This window comes from Salvia miltiorrhiza, chromosome 5, assembly GCF_028751815.1.
Source record: "Salvia miltiorrhiza cultivar Shanhuang (shh) chromosome 5, IMPLAD_Smil_shh, whole genome shotgun sequence".
NCBI classification, from domain to species: Eukaryota; Viridiplantae; Streptophyta; class Magnoliopsida; order Lamiales; family Lamiaceae; genus Salvia; species Salvia miltiorrhiza.
Window position 1 is genome coordinate 19,224,310 of NC_080391.1, and position 7,474 is coordinate 19,231,783.

Here is a 7,474-nt window from a genome sequence, read left to right on the forward strand (position 1 = left end):
GAAATGGTTTCTAGAAATTAATGTTTTGGAGAAGCAATCTGGTGTGGACCAGCCTATGGTTGAGGGGTAATTTTAGCGCGCGGTTGGCGTAGCATAATTAATTATGTGTTACATCAGGTTAGTTATGCTATACAATATAGATCTGCACAAATACATCTAAGTCTTTATTATAATTAAATATCCCAGAGTCCAACTCTCTCGTCCCTATAGGCTATAACTCGCGACAAGTAATTCAATTCCAAATTATACGAATGAAAATTGAAATAATTATATATTTTTTTATTTTGAAATGTTGCATTGTTATTAGCTCCCAATTTGATAACTATTCAGATCTCAATTTGCGTTTGAGTCTATTTTGTAAAAATCATTAGCTGAACTAAGCAACTCTAAGTTTTGAAGTGTTGGCTCGATCGTGAGTTTTAGAGCAACTCCAAAGGGCCCGCTGAAATGGCGGTGGCCGCTATTTTGGAGTAGACTCTTCCTCCAACAGTTTCGCTACCTCTACGCTAATTTGAAGTTATTGAACAGTGCCCCGCTTCATGTAGCGGGCATTGTTCATTCCGCTACTATTTTTTTGTTTTTTTCATTTTCTTTTCTATTGTTTTATCGTATTTATTCTTTGTTTTATGTTTAAAAAATGTTTATTTTTGATTGATTTAATTTGTAAAATTGATTTAATTTGTAAAATTTAATTTATGAGTCTTAATATTATTTATAGTTTTAAATTGGCATAAATATATATAATATTTAAAATATATTAAATAAAATATGAAAATACAATAACATGGAATATAAAATAAAAACACATTAACATAAATTGCAATAATTCCAGCCAAATGAAACAAGCCATTTCCAAGAATTTCTTGGACGCTATAAAAAAAAATCAAAGATAGAGTGGCTCACTTTGCGCTTCGTGATGCATTAGTCGATCATATATGGGATGAGTTTTCTAATTTAGAAAATTAGTTGGTTTTATCATGTAATTTATGCTTTGTTAAGTATTATGTAATGTTTAATTCTTAGAGTATTATGTAATTTCAGTTTTTATGTTGTTAAAATAAATTAATCGTTCTACAATATTTAAATATAGCACTTTATTAATTAATTTTTTTCAAAAATATTTAAATTACTTTATATTTGAATTTGAATTTTAATTACATTTAATTGAATATAAATATACTTATTTATAAATATATATGATATATAATAATTAAATTGATAAAATAAATTAATAATAAAGAGCATAAAAAGAGAATATTCCATTGTAGAGAGAAATGTAGAGTTGATTGTTAGAGATGAAAATCTCAAAACTTTACATTTCAACTCTAGAGTGAAGGGCCCTCTAAAATGGAGGAACCCTTGCAGATGCTCTAAGTTCGTTATCTGTTTATTAAAAAAATAATATTTTATTAATTATATACGACTTATATTTTTATACCATTACGAGTAGTAATTGTTTATGAGTTTTTAACAAATAAACTTTATTTGTTATAAGAAATTAATGAATATGCTTAAGTTATTGCAAAATAAATTAATAATCTATTTGTTACATAAAATAATTAATATTTCAAATATAAATCTAAAATGAAAACCTTGTTTAGATTTAATTAAACTAGAATAACCTGTGAGTCTTGAAATAGTTAATAGATGAAGCTTATACGTATAATTGACTCAATAAAAATGAATCAAATTTAAATAGAGTAAAATTTTGAAGTAGCTAAAATAAAGTACTCCCTCCGTCCCGTTAATCAAGTCCCCTTTCTTTTGGGCACGGGTATTTAGGAGACTAAAATTAAGAGTTAAATGGTATATTTAAAAAAGTTGTTGTTACTTTAATTAAGGGTCTCAGGCTCTAATACCCTGCCGCACCACCGCACCACCACAATTTCTGAACCGTACCACCGGACCACCGCCTGTGCACCACCGCACCACCGCCAGAACAGTGAACGGAAATCAAAAAACAGAGGCGCCTTAATTTCAAAAAACGGAAATCACCAAAACACTCGAAATCAAAAAACGGAAATCACCAAAACACTGGGCCTTAATTTCAATTTCTGAGCCGAAACACCAAAACACCACCACAGAGAAATCAAAAAATGGATCTTCCAATTTCTGAAATTAAAACAACAAAAATAATTGAAAGGGTGGAGGCGAGCCCTAATCGTTTTGGGCGAAACAACAAAAAATGGAAATCTTTCAATTTCCTCTCTGCAGCGGCCGACGGCAAGAGGTGGTGGGCGTTGGAGCCCGCGGAGGCAGAGGGCAGAGGCGCGAGGCGGCGGAGGCGTTGGAAGCGAAGCAGGAGGATGGTGGAGGCGGCGCAGGAAGATGGTGGCGAAGGTGCGAGGTGCCGGAGGTGCCAGGCGGTGGAAGGAGGCGGAGGGCAGCGGCTGTTGCGGCAGAGGCGGCGTTGGAGCCCGCGGAGGCGCGAGGAGGCGGAGGCGTTGGAGGCGGAGCAGGAGGAAGGTGGAGACGGCTCAGGAGGATGGTGGCAGAGGCGTGAGGATGGTGGCGAAGGCGCGAGACGCCGGAGGTGCGAGGCGGTGGAAGAAGGCGGATGGAAGGTGGAAGGTGTTGGAGGCGGTGGAACAAGATGAGAGAGTGGGGATGATTTAGAGAGAGAGAGAGAGAGAGAGAGAGAGAGAGAGAGAGAGAGAGAGAGAGAGAGAGAGTGGCAGAATCGAGGTGGGTGGGAGTAATTAAGTTACTAATCCATCCCTAATTTTAGCCAAAAAATGAAAGGGGACTTGTTACATGGGACGACCCAAAAAAGAATACGGGACTTGAATATTGGGACGGAGGGAGTATAAAACACAATTTATGGCCACACATTGAAAAAACATAAAATTTGGCCATTTTTATTGATTTGGACGTTTTTACCCTTAATGATGCGGACCGGGTAGGATCAGGCACGCGGGTCGCGTGCCAGGTCGGATTAGGCACTTATGGCACTATTAGTGCCAAGATTTTACTTTGGTTTTATTTTGGATTTCTGTTGGCACTTATGACACTAATAGTGTCAAAAGTGCCAACGGAAATTCAAAATAAAACCAAGTAAAATAGTCATTTTGGCACTAATAGTGCCATACTTGCTACAGAAACAACAATAATAGAATCAAGAAATCATAAATGGATAATCTAAACCCTAAATCGAACATCTAAACCCTAAATGGAACATCTAAACCCTACGGGGAAGTGTTTAAAATGGTCATTTAGTGTCATAAGTATCAATGGAAATCCAAAATAAAACCAAGTAATAAAATGATGCGTATGACACTTATGGCACTATTAGTGCCATACGCGCAGCGGGCGCTGGCTTTTCCCCGCGAGCGCGCAGCTCACCCACAAGCCTCCAGCGGCCGATCAATCACCTCAGCGGCCGAGTAAAAATGGCAAATTAGGCATACCACCTAATTAATGGCCATATTTTAATGTTTTAAGATTAGAGACCAAAAATTAATTTTCAATTTTCATTATGGCCATTTGACTATATTGTTTCATTTAAATAATGAAAATATATACAGTATTGGACTTGATTCGATATGATACAATTGGAATCAAACTTAAAAAATATTCAGTATTCTACAAAATTATGCGGTGGAACACTTAAAAGATTTAGATAGAAATACAATAATTAGATTATTATAAAATTCTCGTTGTTTGCATATTGGCAAAAACTGCAATGTATTTTCAATTCAAAATGATATAGAAAAAAAAATACTCATTCGTCCCACGAAACATGACACAGTTTTCTTTGTGATTTGTCTCATGAAGCTTGATCTGTTTCTAAAAGTGACAAAAAATTTACTCTTTATTCATCTTTTTACTTTTTCACCTACCACACTTAATACACAAAATACTAATTTATTAATTCTCGTGCCGAAAAGAATTAGGTCATGCTTCATGGGACGGTGGGAGTATAATATTCGAGGAGAAAGTCTAACCGCCTGCAAATGATTGGGAACGCAGCTAGATAACTACTTGTTGAGTCATATCTGAATAATATATAATACTAATATAATATGGGTGCGTTCACTTTGATGGATAGGAAAATCAGGGATAATAAAAATGGGTTAATTGTCAATAAAATACTGAACTTTCATCCAATTCTGATTTTGCACACTAATCCAAATTCCGACCAAATACCAAGCTAATATGAAATATGGCGTGTCAATTTTGACGTGGCGTATTTATTCTTGCGTGGTAATTAGTTGATAAAATAATATTTTTTATTTAATTTTTTATCAATAAAAAAAGAACACAAAGCAAATAACTCAAATTGTCAATAATTTAAAATATCAAATCAAATAATAGTACTTCTAGTATTTTCTTAGTTGAATTAATTGATTGAATAAATTCAATAATAGTAAGGGAATTCTTCGAATTTAGGTGTGTCAGCCAAAGAATATTTTAATTATCAATAACTTAATATATCAAAAATTTATTTAGATAAGTGAGTAAATTTTATTAAAATTTTCATTATCTAAAGATTAACTTTTTTATATATATACTATATATATATATATATATATATATATATACTATTTGAATAACTTTTATTCTATATATTGGAGTAATAAGTTTTGTAATAGTGAACTAAAAAAAGTAGATTTAAATATGATAACTAAAAAAATACTATTATTTGATTTGATATATTAAATTCTTGACAATTTGAGTTAGTTTCTCCGTGTTTTTTTATTGATAAGAAATTATCAATAAATACGCCACATCAAATATTGGCACATCATATTAATTTGATAGTAGGTCGGAATTTAAATTAGTAGCAAAATCAGATAAAATCAAAAGTTTAATAATTATCACGCTACAATTCAAAGTTTGTGTGCAAAATCAGAATTAGACAAAAATTCAGTATTTTATGGACAATTAATCCAACAAAAATTTATGCCTTTAAATGTCTCATTTCTTTTTCCACATCTATATACTTATACTAAAGCAAAGTAGTCTGCATGAAAACTCCCTCCAAAACATTACTTTTCCCGCTCAAAATTAGGTATTTCCATGCAAATATTTTTTCTTCTTTATTATTCCAATTACTTTTCCGATCCCATACACATTGAGTCATCCCCTTTAATATATATTTATTGTGTCTATGATATCGTTTTTACTTTGTGACGAAGGGAGTATCATTTATCGTAATAAAAACATCATTTAGTGTGAGTAAAAGTGTCATTTACATATAAAAATAATATTTTTTTTACTAAAAAATGATATTTTGAATGACACTTTAAATATAAGAAAAAAAATAAAAATTGAAGGCTAGGCGCACACTAAAAGTGTTGAAAATAGTGGGATTCGAGCTCCCAAACCTCTGTCTATTTAATTCGCTACCCAACTAACTGAGGCATCCCTTTAATATATATTCATTGTGTCTATGATATCATTTTTACTTTGTGAGTGAAATTTGAGTCTCATTATTACTGTGAGTGGAATTTATAGACTTTATTGCTAAGAATGAAAGTAAAAATAATATTATAAATAAATCAAAATAACAAAAGTAAAAACGATTTTATGAACGGATGAAGTATAACATAATTGGAGGGCATGCGCTCTCCCACCTCCAAGTTTTTTTCAATTTCTTCACTAGCTACATAATTTCCTAAATAAATTTATTTCCAGCATATCACTAAATCATATCCTATATATATATATATGTATATAATATGTTTATTAGTGAGCAATGCACCGCATCAATATTCCTTCATTATACCTTCATTTTACGTGACGTTTTATATATTATTTTTTTCATTTTTATTTTTTCAATTCTTCATTTAATTTCTTTATATTTTGGATATATTTAAGTGAACTTTTTTTATATGAAAAATTGATAAATTCTTAGGATAAATAAAAGACTCCATTTTTAAAATATAAACCTAATACTAATGCAGTGTTTGGTACTCCAAACAAAGCAGGATAGTTAAATAATTTTGTCTTATCTGAACGTTTGGTAACCCGAATTATTAGTTGGGAGGGCCGGGGATTAAGTCCAAGCTCACATTATTTTTATCGTTTCCATGGCGATTTTGGGCGTAAATATGATCGTTGCCCCTACAAAGAAGGAAGAGGGTAAAATGCCAAGCACACAGATTTGATCCTCCCATAAGATAACGGGAGAAATTAATTAGGCAAATCTGATCCTGAAGACACGAGTTGAAAAGCGCCGTCATGCATATACGAGGAAGAAGATAAATGGGGATAAATTATTGGGTGCAGTCAGGGATGTCAATCTAGCCCGAAACCCGTGGATTGGCCCGATTAACCCGCCACCCAAGAGGGTTAGAGTTGAATATTTCAACCCGATTAGCCCGTAACCAAATAGCCAGGCACCCAATAGGGCCAGCCCGACTAACCCGATGGACAAGCCCGAAACCCGAATACTTAATATTAAATATTTAGATATAAAAATAAAAAAAATGATAAAATATTATAAAGTCTCATCATTTCACTTTTCTGTATTTTTTGAGATGCTTTGCTTCTACGAATTCAAACTATTGTTGGATATTTTATTATTTTTTCGTTAACAAAGTTGAACATTTTATTGTTACCAACTTATTTTCTATGTTATGCAATCTTGATGTTTTTTTCAATATCTTATATTTTTGCATTTCATGTAATTTATATCTTTGATTTCTATGTATATTTTATACATTATACCTTAGATCATTAAAAATAACAAAATACAAATGATTATTTTATTTTGACGCATTTAAGCCGACTAGCCCTGATGAGGAGTGATATGTGCAGAGTAGGGAAATGATGCAAATCAGAGGAATCGACTCCACTAGCGGAATAAGTATGGCAGAGGAAACGCACTCGTCAGAGGAAATCATCCTCGCCAGAGGGACCTTACTCACTAAAGGCATCTTATACACTAGAGAAGTCACCCTCGCCAGAGAAGTCATCTTCGCCAGAGAAGTAACTCTCACCAGAGGAGCCGTCTTCATCAGCGGAATCGCCAGAGACGCGGGAGATTTCCCGCGTGAAGGCAAATTTACCGACATGCCCCTCTATCACGCCAAGTGCACGCCTTAGCATTGATTTTACCATTTTGCCCTCTTATGTAGTCTATAAATAGAACCTGAGCTCATACATTGTAACTACGCTATCTCTTATTTTCGAATACAACAGCTACTTTTCTCCCGTTCTGAGTTTTCCGATTGTTTACTTTGCCTTCTCCGATCATTCACACTAGGTATAGTCTATATTTATCGCTTTGTAGATTAGGTGTTGGTCCTTGATTCACCAATTGGCGCCGTCTGTGGGAAGGCTACTGAGTTAGGATGTGAGTTTATGGATGCCGGCGCGTGCAGATCTGAAATTCCAATCGGGTTTGCGTGCGTCGGTACCGTTTGAGCCGATAATTCGGACACCCAGATGATTGCGAGCTGTTAATTACGTTTTCTCGGGTTGATGTGCTTCTAATTCTTTACGATCTATGTTTAATTATGCTTTTGGT

The 7,474-nt window shown here is 33.7% G+C and overlaps 1 long non-coding RNA gene across 1 annotated transcript; it reads left to right on the top strand.

Annotated features, from left to right (window-relative positions):
- The first annotated feature begins 6,083 nt into the window (after window positions 1-6,083).
- On the top strand, window positions 6,084-7,158 carry LOC130986555 (uncharacterized). The gene is made up of 2 exons (XR_009089300.1): window positions 6,084-6,293; window positions 6,763-7,158. It is a non-coding gene; the product is annotated as an uncharacterized LOC130986555 (long non-coding RNA).
- Window positions 7,159-7,474: the final 316 nt, after the last annotated feature.